At 43.6% G+C, this 12,616-nt stretch overlaps 1 long non-coding RNA gene across 1 annotated transcript in view; it reads left to right on the top strand.

The window, feature by feature from the left end:
- LOC144771532 (uncharacterized) overlaps positions 1–12,616 on the top strand; it is a 272,356-nt gene that overhangs the window by 156,783 nt on the left and 102,957 nt on the right. Inside the window, exon 2 of the long non-coding RNA XR_013599331.1 lies at positions 93–197. This is a non-coding gene — a long non-coding RNA (uncharacterized LOC144771532). The remainder of the gene's footprint in view (positions 1–92; positions 198–12,616) is intronic.

Genomic DNA, 12,616 nt, shown 5'->3' with positions numbered 1-12,616 from the left:
ACTAACCCACCTGCTCCATCCTGTGCACTCGAACCACTTCACAGCCTTGAGCCTTTTATTTTTGTTATTACCAACTATTTTGTTTTTATTAGGTGACCTACCGATGCCTTTTGACCGCATCTACATCACGCTTGTAATAGGTTTAGCAATGAAGATGAACTTTATCACCCGCAAAGTGGAACACAGGGAAGTGTCGAGTAAGTAGCCTGGCTGCATCATGTGATATGGTCTAGATCTCATTCATTACTTCATTATTATATTGTTTAAACCATTTTGATGCTAGCATTCTCCCTGTCGTACAAATTCTTCAATTCTAAACTTTCCTGTGGCCTTGGTGCCTGGAACAACCTGAAATGATGCAATGTTGTCATAAATCCAATAAGCTAAGAGTACTCAACAAAGATATTGGCATTCCCATTGTTTCTAATATAAAATTACACAATTCCCTCCATTTATCCTATCAAATTCTGCCTTCAAATCAATTAAGATCAAATACAAGCTGCCTTTCCCAATATGAACATGTTGATCATCAACACTTGCGGGCACACCTTGCTCAAAGACGCCAACCCCATCAGTGAAGCCTACTTCTGATATATTTTTATTTTCTTAAATCCATTGCTCTTATCATATAAATAGTAGTTTCTCATAGATGTTATCCAAGTTGTCCTTTCAGTTGACTTCTGATCTGCTCATGCATACAAATGCATTGTGTAAATATTGAAATAACATTTGATATTTGCCAAGGAATACGGCACCTGCTTCTGCAATGTTTAATATGTACACTTTGCTCATGAGTAGGGTCAAACGATTATACAATGTTAATTTGCTTTGCCAGTAAATACATTTCCCATCCCTTCAGATATATTTCAAATTGTTTAGTGCATTTTACTCCACTTATGCCAGGTCCAATAAGGTGTACATTTTGCTGTTCCCAAAACAGTTACTCTTATTTTATTGGCTTTTATACATCTATATTTTACGCTCTTGTATTCCGTTGTCTCCCTACATTTAGCAATGCAACTCGAGGGTCGAATTTAAGACAGGTTCACCCTTATCCCAATTACTTGAATAGATCCTGCAGGGAGCAAATGCATCGAAAATATCCATCAATGGAGCCTATGACACCTACTGCCAGCCTTCTGCCATCACTATGAAACTAGGGTGTACATTTCCAGCCACTCATGTTCATTCCTTTAAAGCATGGCTGTCTGCCACAGGTCCTGAAGCGTCCCATTTATCTCAGATGTTTGTGGAAAGCCATGATTATGTGAATGGGTTAAATTTTGCATGTATTTTTAATTTATTTGTATATCCTGGAAATCTGGCTTGGGCCCAGCCCTCTTGAACCGATATTGGCACACCTCCTCTGATGCATACTTCTTTTTTAATTGTAGTAGTAAAATGAATTGATGTCTAATTGACAATTTTTATTTTGCTTATCATAAACTTTAACAATTACTTGAACTTTGAGTGTGTTTAACGATAAGTAGATTGTATGGATACATTTTATGATACTCTTTTGTCTAAACGTGTAATTAATTTTCAGTAAAATGTGGCTGACTGTAAAATGTATGAATGATTAGGGTGAGAGTAAACATTGCTGTCCTTGGAATGAAGAAATCTGTGGTACCACATCTTGTCTCTGATTGGTCTGCAGAACACTTCAGAGAGATGCATTTACATTCACAATTTTTCTACGTACCCCTCATGCATGCCATTACTGCTAGGTAGATCCATTATGGGATATAGCGCTATAATTTGACATGAAATGGAACTCAACAACCAATAGCTTTCCCAACTAGAAGGTTCCTCGTTGAACATCTGCAAATGCATTATGCTTGCAAGGTGGCTTTACCTTGAATAAGACAATAGTATTGCCTTGAATTGGACACATAGGACCTGATTCACAAATTGCACCTAGTAGAATGTTGTGAACTAAAACAGCAGTACTACAAAATGTACTAGAAATTGCTATTCACAAACGACAACTTAGTAGTAACTTACATCTATGAGTAAGTTTGCGTTATTCAAAACTGCACTTTTGTAGTAACTTACTCTTTTGTAGTAAATTCCTACCTCTATTATTTTCTATGGGTAGGTGTTGCGGTACCAGTGGTTGGCCATGTGTAGTGCTGGACTTACTATAAAAGTGTAAAATATTACAAAAGTATAAGTCACTAAATAGTGCAGTTTACAAATACTGAAAAGTAGTAAACTTATTCAAAAGTGTAAACTTTCTCAAAAGTGTAAATATTTTTTATTATGTTTTCCTAACCTAGGCCTAAGTAGCACAGCGACCTTTTACCTACATTTGTCCTACCTTGCTCTGCATAACGACTCTAACAATGACCTTTTACCCAGTTATGTGCTGAATAAATATTGATTGGTTACCTTGAAACTAGCCTCATTTATTATGCATGAGGATTCTTAAAATCATATCTTAAGCCCCTGCACATGGTGTAAATAATAGGATTAACATACCCTGTACAAAATTCATCGCTATCTTCATCCTCGGAAAACAGGGCTACTTTGCATAGTTACAGTTATTCATTTAGGCTTATCTACACATTCGTACTCACAAAATATCGATTGAGGTAGGACCCCTGAGGCTATCTTTTTGGTGTAAAAAAACTGCACCTTCACTAGGTAAAGGGAGGCGATGCCTGTACGCTGATACTGACATAGTGATCCCTGCACTCTGAAGCTTTAAACATGCAGCAGTTTGACATCCCTTGCAGGGTATCCAACTCGTGACCAAGGCGGGGTCCTTCATTCTCTACAATCAGTTAATGGGGTTGGCTCTTTCCTAGGGGATTCTTGGCTTCACACCCACACACATGCTAGGTACACTTAGGTAGGTTCCGCATCATAGGAGTATGCAAAGATTACTTTTTTCATATATGCCTGCATAAATTCATTGCTTTAGCACCATGGTGGAAATGTATCCACTGTTCACTGTTTTGGTGCTTGTACACTCTTATGTTTGCTTCTGTCTACTGCTTGTTGCAGCACATAGGTTTTATACTAGAATGGCGCTGGTTCAATAAATGCTTATTGAAAACGTCCCCACCGTTTATTCTGTGTATCTGTCTGAGACTAAGTGAGCACAATTAACTGAGCGAAAAGTACTGTACTGTTTCCACGATTCCTGAAGCGTCAAGGGTTATCATGTTCAATGGTTGCCAGAAATTATACGCTCCTTGGTAAGGTCCGGGGGCTCGTAGTGGCACTGTGAGCTAGCTGGTCTATAGGCTGACATATCCTGTGGGGGTGTCCGGAATCTGTCTAGACACCAATCCCTTAGTTTATGTTGTCCAACAAATGCGCAGATCCTATGCATTTTTTAGAACTACACGAAACTTTGTGGCCTGGGTCCATAGTTCTTTCATCTCCACCTTAAAATTGGAAAACCTTTTAAAGGATAATAAGGAAACAAAAAGGAAATAATATCTTGGCATTTTAGCTAAAGTTTTGAAAGACAGAAATGAATACTAGAGACAGGCCTTTATAAGATTTCTAAAAAAGCATATATATTAATTTCTCTTCTGTTCAGATATGTTTCTTATGGTGCAGCCGTGGTTCAAACAAAGCATCTGTCTGTCTCTGAACCACCTGTTGTTAATTGGATCTTAATTCACACTTCTCTGTATACTCCTCCACCAGCCGCACCAAGGCGCGATTTTGGGTGTCTTCCAAGTTCCATGGCAATTTTGATTGTAAAGGGAGTAGGATTACAAGATCCACAATAACTATGCGGATCTGCAGTATTTTATCCATAGACTTCGGCTGCAGAATGCAGCTAAAATCTTTAGGTGAAATACGGGAGCAAAACATGAAGAAATTGGTGCATGAGGAGTTACCTCTGGGCTTGGTATTATTGTTACGTTAGATAGTTTTATTGGATAGCTTTATTAAGCGCTCGAATACCTGCAGGTGTCTTGTGCTAGCAGCATTGTGGTGGGAAGACTGGGATAAGACCCAGATGCATTATAAAGAGTTAAATAGTCAAGTCTTGAGGGTCTTTCTGAAGATCAGAAGATTTGAGGAAGTTTTGATATGTAAAGGAATCTTATTCCAGGCTTGAGAGGCTCCCCGCTCAAAGCTGCAGCTGCCCAAGGTTACGTGTTTGAATCTGGGCAGAATCACGGGTTTGGTGGTAGAGGGGAGATAGAAAATACCTAGAGGAAAAATGCTGGTCTGGTAATAGGTCTCTTAGAGGTGGGTGGTATAGGTACATTCTTGAAGTAAAATAGTGAATCTGGACGAGAATCCAGTGGCTGAAAATTCCTCCCTTTCAGAGATATGACGGTAGAGGTCAGGCTTAAGTCTCTCGTTTTATTGACAGCATTTGGCAAATACCATTAGTTGCTGTTACTTTACCGACTTGCACACATAGTACTGAAGTATGCAGAAATGGAAAACATTGAGCTAAAAAGTCCTCTGACTTCTGAAGGTAATACACAAATGGAATGTTCATTGGGGGAGGGGAGGGATATCTGGTCAAACGAGTTAGATCTTTACATTTCAATTTGGTCCGTGGTTTACATAAATCCACCAAGGAACTTACCTCAGCCCATAGTTCAATAACACTGACTTCAGAACAAAACTCTTGTTTAACAAATCTCAGGGACGCACATGCGCAGTCCAGCTCATATCCTAGTGCCTGCTCACAATGCTAGAATGCATTGTGACTGACCTGTTCTGAGAGCATGTTTCTTGTTTAACCCAATTCTCTCTTCTCCATGAGGACTGGTTTAATTGCTGCACACCATGTGGTAAGATATGTGATCTAGATGCTTTATTATTAGCTGTGGAATCGGAAGACCTGGATTTTAATCCCACCTCCCACCCTTGACAAAATTAAGTTATTGAGTTATTGAGGTCAGTAATGAGGCTAGTAGCTAGGTTAAGAACATATTTGATTCGGGGTAAGTGGACTTTAGGTGTTCCAGAGAGAACGGTGTTACTATAGTCGATTTTAGACAGGACCAGTGATTGGACAGCTGATCTAAAGTCATCAGCAGTAATGAAGGGTTTTAATTTCTTGAGGTGATGGAGAGTGAAGAGAGTGCATTTGGACGAGTGAGTTTTTTTATGTGGGAGATATGAGAAAGGTTCTGGAAAATTTTTATTCAAGGGATATAACTGAATTGGATATGGTGAGAGAACGGTTGAGAGCTGTAAGGTCCAAGATCCAGGATTGGATGGGGAGCAAGCTGTTTTTAGGGTAGAAAAGAATGATTTCAGTTTTTTGGGGTTGAGTTTGAGGTGGTTGTAGTGGAACCAGGATTGAATCTTAGTCAAGGCATCATTGAGGTGTAGCACGTCAGAGCGGGCTTGAATCTTATGATAAAGTTGAGTGTCATCGGCGTAGAGGTGATACTTGATTCCCGCATGCTTAAGAATAAAGGTGAGGAGTTAAATGAAGAGGTTGAAAAGAGAGGGAGAGAGAATAGAGCCTTGGGGGACACCCAGCGAGACAGGCACAGGTTTAGATAGGCAGTCGTGAATTTTATTTTGCTGGGTTTTGTGTTGGAAAAAGGAGGAGAACCGTTTGAGAACTGAACCGTTGAGGCCAAAACAATCTTTAAGAGTGTTAAGTAAAGTAGAGTGGTTCACAGTATCAAAAGCAGAAGAGAGATCTAGGAGAATGAGAAGGGAGGACTCGCCCTTGTCGAGGGAGTTATGGAAGTCATCAATTATATTGAGCATGGCTGTTTCCGTACTACAGCCCTTTGTGAAACCTGATTGAAAAGTGTCCAACAGATTAAATGTGTCAATGTGTGTGTCTAATTGGTGAAGGGCACATTTTTCAAGGGCTTTAGAGAGAAGAGAAAGGTTTGAGATAGGCCAAAGATGAAGATTATTTAGGTCATTAGGGTCGACAACAGGATTTTTGAGGATGGGAGTGATTTGTCCAAGTTGGAGGGAAACAGGGACACAACCCGTGGCGAAGGAGGAGTTGATGATAGAGGTCCAAAATGGGGCAATGATGGTTTTAAATCTTGGACAAGGTTGGCAGGGAGAGGGTCTCTAGAATGAGAGGATGGTTTAAGTCAGGCAATTACATTAATGACTTCAAGCTCCGTAACTGGATGGAAGTGATGCCAGGAAGCATTATTTTTTTTCTCAAGTTTGGTTTGGTCGAATTTAGGAAGGGAAACGACCAGAGGCAGAGATGAGGGGTCATGAGGAAGTGTTAAAAGGGCGGGAGAATTGAAAGAAAAGGCTTGTGGGGTAGTGAGCTATGTGGAAGGGGTGATCAATTTTGGAGATTTTTTCCGAGAAGTAGTTAGCAATTTCTTCACATCTCTCAATAGTGGCCGTCACATTGGGTGGGGCAGAGGTGGTTTGGTTTTTAATAATGCTGAATAGTTCCCTGGGTCTATTTTTGGCCTGGTCCAGTTGTGAGCGGAAGAAGGCAGCCTTAGTATTAAGGATATGCTTTTTGTCATTGGACCTGGTGGATCTGAGGAGGGCAAAATTTGGGGGAGATGGGTTTTGTCTCCAAATGCGTTCATTTGACCTAAAGGGCTGCCTCTCATTGTTGAGATCTGTATTAAACCAGGATTTGGAGGAGGTATTTTTCTGAAGTTTAAGTTTGGCTGGAGCAATTTGGTCAAGGACAACCATGATGGATTTATTAAAGTGCTCAGTGAGGTCATTAGCATTTTGGGAAGGAGGAGGATGTCGAAGTTGCACTTTGACTTTAGTCTCAAGTTCGAGGATGACCTATGCTATTTGAAACGCTAAAGTAAAGAACTCAAAAGATGCTGGATCCAATAAAAACTTTTTCTGATTGGACTGAATGTAGTGTGCATTAGTGTGCACCAGAGCCCAAAAAAATACTTTCAAACCTGCATCATGGAAGCTGACAACTTGAAGAAATAATTATTTCATATCTACAAGTAGCTGGTCACCCCTAACTAAATGGCAGGTATTTTATTGCCCTCTAATGGTGTTTGCAACATCCTCCAATTGTTCTTCATTGACTAAAGTAAAAGTTCTAAAAGTGCCCTTTCCTCCTCTGAGTCACAATCTGAAGAGGCCCTCCCACTAGCACCTTCCAATCCCACCTTCTCTGAGTAAATACCAACCACAGAGGACACAATAAGAAAAATATTGATGTCCTTCAACATATCTCCTCATTTTACACTCAAATTATCAATATCTGCCTACTTGCAAATCTGTCACTCATCACCAGGCTGATCAGTACTTCCTGCTACTATTGATCCATTGGTCTTCTTATCAAGAAGGCTAGCATCACTCCCTTTCAACATTGGACCCTCACAATCTTTCCAATTTCTGACCTCAGGCTTACCTTGTGTTACTAGGTTATTGAAACAGTTGTGACCCTTCAATTATTTTCCAAGCGTGAATCACACAACCTCCTCAGTGACCTTCAGTCAGGCTTCATATTTTACTTGTACACCAATTCAGTGCTTATGAACATTAGGAATGAAGAACTTAGCAGCCAGAGCTTTGGCGTACCTTGTGTCTTGATTCTAATGGGGCTCTCTGGGGTTTTGGACAACACATTAAACACCTTATACTACTCGATAATCTGAAACATTCAGCATGTATCAGAACAGTCATGTATTCCCTCCTTGTCATGAAACTACACCCATTTGGTCAAAAAGATTCCATAGTTTTCTACATGTAAAAGATAGGTATCAGATGTGTGTTGATGATTAGTAGCTCTATACTGAGATCTCAACAGTGCACAATGTAGTGGCACTAGTGCTATTAGTGTGACACACCATAAATTGGCCAGATTAGCCATTTTATAGTTAATCTGTGGACTTTGCCACAGTTTGGGGATCATAAACTAGATTATCCTGTCAAAATGATTGATTAAGGTGTTCCAAGTTGGTTAAGCCACATCTTTAGCCAGATGTACAGTGATGTCTGGGCTGTATTGATGTTTGCCTTTATTCCTGAACCACTTTCCAAACTGGTGAGCAGCAGTTCCATCACAAGAAAGGTTTGTGTGCTCACCCCATCCTGTTTTGTGAAAAAGTGGTTCATTAGTTCGGGTGGATTAGGGTCCACCACTAACAATAAAGTCCCTATTCTGTTAGGTCTATCAGAGGTTTAAATAATATAAACCTGAACTCAACCCCTGGTGGTAATAGCACAGACCAGACAGGCGCAATTTAACAAAAATGTATAAAGCATTTAAAAGTACCAAAACAGTTAAATAGTAAAAAATACAACACAGTAAAAATCCCACTCTAGCTTATAAGAAATAGAAAAAGATTTAATAAGCAAAATGTCACCAAAACAACAAAAATCCAATAAAGAGAATTAGCGACATGATTTGTTTTACGTTTGTAGGTGGAAAAAGCATCATGAAGCTCAAAGCACATGTGGTAGTCAATGCTTACATTACACCGGGACCTAGGCATGCTTTGAGGACAACTGTGGTGGAGTGTGGGACAGATACAACAGGTATATTTGCCCCACTTGGGCCTGGAAGTAAGAAAATTCAAAAACGTTTCTAAGTCCCAATCTGAAAATGATCTTCCTTGTTTTTCTGAAATAAACTCTCCTCCAATCAATCAGTCAGTCATTTGTTAAGTGCACTACATACCTGCGGGGGTCTCAAAGCGCTGGGGGGGGGAGGTGGGGCCACTACTGATCAAACAGCCAGGTCTTTAGTGTCCTCCTGAAGGTCAGCAGGTCTTGGGTCTGTCGTAGGTTCCATGTCTTGGCGGCGAAGTGGGAGAAGGATCTCCCACCGGTGGTTGTTCTTCGGATGCACGGGACGGTGGCGAGTGAGAGGTCGGTGGAGTGTAGCTGGAGGTTGGGGGTGTAGAAGGAGAGCCGTCTGTTGAGGTAGGGTGGGCCGGTCTTGTGGAGTGCCTTGTGTGCGTGGATAAGGAGCTTGAAGGATATCCTCTTGTTAACAGGGAGCCAGTGCAGGTTTCTCAGGTAGGGGGTGATGTGGCCGTGTCATGGTACACCGAGGATCAGTCGTGCCAAGGCATTTTGGATGCGTTGTAGTCGATTGATGAGCTTCGTCGGGGCTCCCGCATAGAGGGCGTTTCCGTAGTTGAGTCTGCTGCTGACGAGGGCCTGGGGGACTGTCTTTCTTGTATCTGTCGGGATCCATCTGTAGATCTTTTGGAGCATGCGGAGGGTGTTGAAGCAGGAGGAGGAGACGGCGTTGACTTGCTTGGTCATTGAGAGCGTTGAGTCGAGGATGATTGCCAGGTTGCGTGCGTGGTCGGTGGGGGTCGGGGCTGCCCCCAGTGCCGTTGACCACCAGGAGTCGTCCCAGGCTGACGAGTTGGAGCCGAGGATAAGGACCTCCATCTTGTCCGAGTTCAGCTTCAGACGGCTGATCTTCATCCAATCTGCGACGGCCTTCACTACTTCATGGAGGTTGGCTTTGGCGGTGATGGGGTCCTTGGTGAGGGAGAGGATCAGTTGAGTGTTGTCGGCGTAGGATATTATGTTGAGGTCATGCTGTCGGGCGACGTGTGCAAGCGGGGCCATGTAAATGTTGAACAGTGTCGGGCAGAGGGAGGATCCTTGGGGTACACCGCAGATGATCTAGGAGGCTTCGGAACGGAATGGGGGGAGGCTGTCACTCTGGGTTCTGCCGGAGAGGAAGGAGGTGGTCCATTCCAGAGCCTTGTCTCAGATCCCTGCGGCGTGGAGGCGTGCGCGTAGTGTGCAGTGGCAAACGGTGTCGAAGGCGGCAGAGAGGTCTAGGAGGATGAGTGCTGCAGTCTCCCCGTTGTCTAGCAGGGTCCTGATGTCGTCGGTGGCAGTGATGAGGGCGGTCTCGGTGCTGTGGTTGCTGCGGAACCCTGACTGGGAAGGGTCCAGGATTCTGTTCTCTTCGAGGTATCGGGTTAGCTGTCTGTTAACAATTTTCTCGATGACCTTGGCCAGAAAGGGGAGCAGAGAGATGGGTCAGAAGTTCTTGAGGTCTCTTGGGTCTGCCTTGGGTTTTTTGAGTAGGGCGTTGATCTCGGCGTGTTTCCAGCTCTCTGGGAAGGTCACGGTCTCAAGGGATAGATTGATGACGTTGCGTAGGTGGGGTGCGATGGAGCTGCTTGCTTTGTTGAAGACGTGGTGCGGGAATGGGTCTGACGGAGAGCAGGAGTGGATTGTGCTCATGGTCTTGATGGTGTCAACGACGCTCACGCTGGTCTAGGCTAGCAAGGGGACGTGGTCGATGGTGTGCGGAGGGTCTTTTGTGTTGCTGTCTGTTGGGGCTGTCTGGGTGTTGAAGCTGTCGTGTATGTCTGCTATCTTGCGATGGAAGAAGGTGGCGAGGGAGTTGCACAGGGCTTGCGATGGCGGGATGTCGTTATTGTTGGAGCTGGGGTTGGAGAGTTCCTTCACGATGTTGAAGAGCTCCTTGCTGTCGTGTGCATTGTTATCGAGGCAGTCTTTGAAGGAGGTCTTCTTGGCAGCCCTGATGAGGTGGTGGTGGTTGCGGACGGCGTCCTTGTGTGCTGTGTGGAAAAGTAAATTTTGCCATGTTCTGTGTCCCTACGCGTCCTCCATCATATGTTATCTGTGCATGATTAATATGCATATGTTATTCCCCATGTTTGATTAAAGACGCAATTATAGTTGTGTCCACCTCTAGTATGCCAGTTTCCAGTTCTCGTGAATAATACGAATATCAGGCCTATGTAAAGCTACGTTGCCACGTTTCTCAGTGTGCACGTTAATGCATTGTAAAGTCCCCGTTTCTAGGCCTCAAAAGGGCCTGGACACCAGATTCAGCTCCTGTCCCCTGAAGCCTCGCTGAGGAGCGATACAGCCCACACCTGTATCCTCGACCCTTCACTTATTTCCTGCATCGCAGTGCCCGGCCCAGCTTGGCTCTGCCTCTGAGTCTGCCAAGAGTATGTTATGATTCGAGTTATCAGTACAGCCCTCCTTCTCTGCATTCCTAAGCTACTGAATCGCATCAATAGTTACCGTCATAGTCTAGCTTTTACGTCTCCATGTAAGAGAAATACTGCATTTAATGGTCATTTAATATTCTTCATCACGTACTACATGTAGAATAATGCATGCTCCAGTCTTAGAGTCCTGTAGCCTTTCCCCTCCTGACTTCTAGTTTATATCAACATGTTCTCTAAACATCAGATACTAGATACTGCTTAGGTACATGTCGCCCTGACTCTCCAGACTTCAGTCTCTGCTCCTAGCACAGAGTTCATAGCCCCCAGCTTCTCCTAGTAACACGTCATTGCCAGTTTGCGCGCACCATCAGGTTAGAGGTCCCGGCTCCTTAGGTAGCCCCCTCCATGGTTTCCGCCCCATTCATGACATATTCTGTTACGTTTGCATCACATGTCTATGTATACGCCCTGTTACACCTACTTTCACCCTTATCTTTCGCGACTGCTACGCGTCACGCTTTCTGCTCCACCCACTGCTACGCCTATTGCAATGTAATGCTATGTGTTTGCGCTATGTATATATGCTCATGTACTGTTATTAAAAAGTTATCCGTTCCCTTGTCCCGATCCTGTCCCCGGCAGCTGCCATCCTATTCCCGTGCAGGTCGTCCTGTTCCTGTCCTTATGCTGTATTAAACCTGCAAAACTCCTACTACCTCGAATCTTGACTCTTATTTATTGAGCTATCTGTTATTCATTTATGCATTCAAAAATAGGGTATTATTTATTTATTTACCACATAATGGCGCCCGAACAGGGACTTGCCCTTTCCCCACGCGTCGGTGAAGCCACGCCGACCCCCTGACCCTCTGCAGTCGTGACGGAACTCTTCTGCGCACCGGCAGATATTTCTGCTTCAAGTATCCCTCAGGCCCACGGAGGAGACGGAGGAGGCGGTCCAGCATCCAGACGAGACGGTGGAGGAACGCGGCGAGTCCCGACCAGAGCCCAAGCCGAGAGTCCAAGGTCCGAGGTATCCGGAGGTCCACCCGTAACTGAAGTCCGAAGTTCGTCGTACGTCGTCGTAGCAGTCCAGTCCAGTCCGAGGCCTTCCGTTCTTGCTGCCCGGTGAGTACCGTTACTGGGGTAGTATCTAGACAGGGTCAATTTAATTGACTCTGGTCCGTGGGTTGGTGGTACACAAGCCCACAAACGAAGTGTCCACTCCGGTGGATACGGGTCCTGACGTGTCTCTTGATGAGACCGGTAAGTTTCGTACTGTTTCAGCAGTGCATCTAGTTTCTGTTCTAGTCCGTATTCCAGGTGGTATTTCTGTTCGAACTGTTATTTTAAATGTTCTTCATGTATTTTAATGTCGTGGTATGAATGGGGAATAAGTATCGTGTTCATTGTGTATTGTATTGTGTCTAGATTACAGTTCAGTCATGCCCTTGTTTTCCAAGTTACGTCAGTTAAAAACTAGAAAGGGTCTGCTGGAAGCAGCAGTTCCAGTCCCGCCTAGGGACAGTCCAGGTCATTTTATGTATCAGAAGCATGGCATAAGCGCCATATTGTATCTAGATTTATGGGTCGAGTATACCAAACAGTTAGAGGAAAAGTATAGATGGCCTGTGTCAGGCACATGGGATGCCGAGTGCATCATGAGAGTAGAAGAAGCATTATGGAAAAAGAAGGCCAGACAGTCACAGAAAGATGCCATCGAGTTATGGCGCAAAGAATCT

The sequence above is a fragment of the Lissotriton helveticus genome, chromosome 8, assembly GCF_964261635.1.
Source record: "Lissotriton helveticus chromosome 8, aLisHel1.1, whole genome shotgun sequence".
In the NCBI taxonomy this organism is placed as follows: domain Eukaryota; kingdom Metazoa; phylum Chordata; class Amphibia; order Caudata; family Salamandridae; genus Lissotriton; species Lissotriton helveticus.
This window is presented reverse-complemented; position numbering and strand designations above follow the sequence as displayed.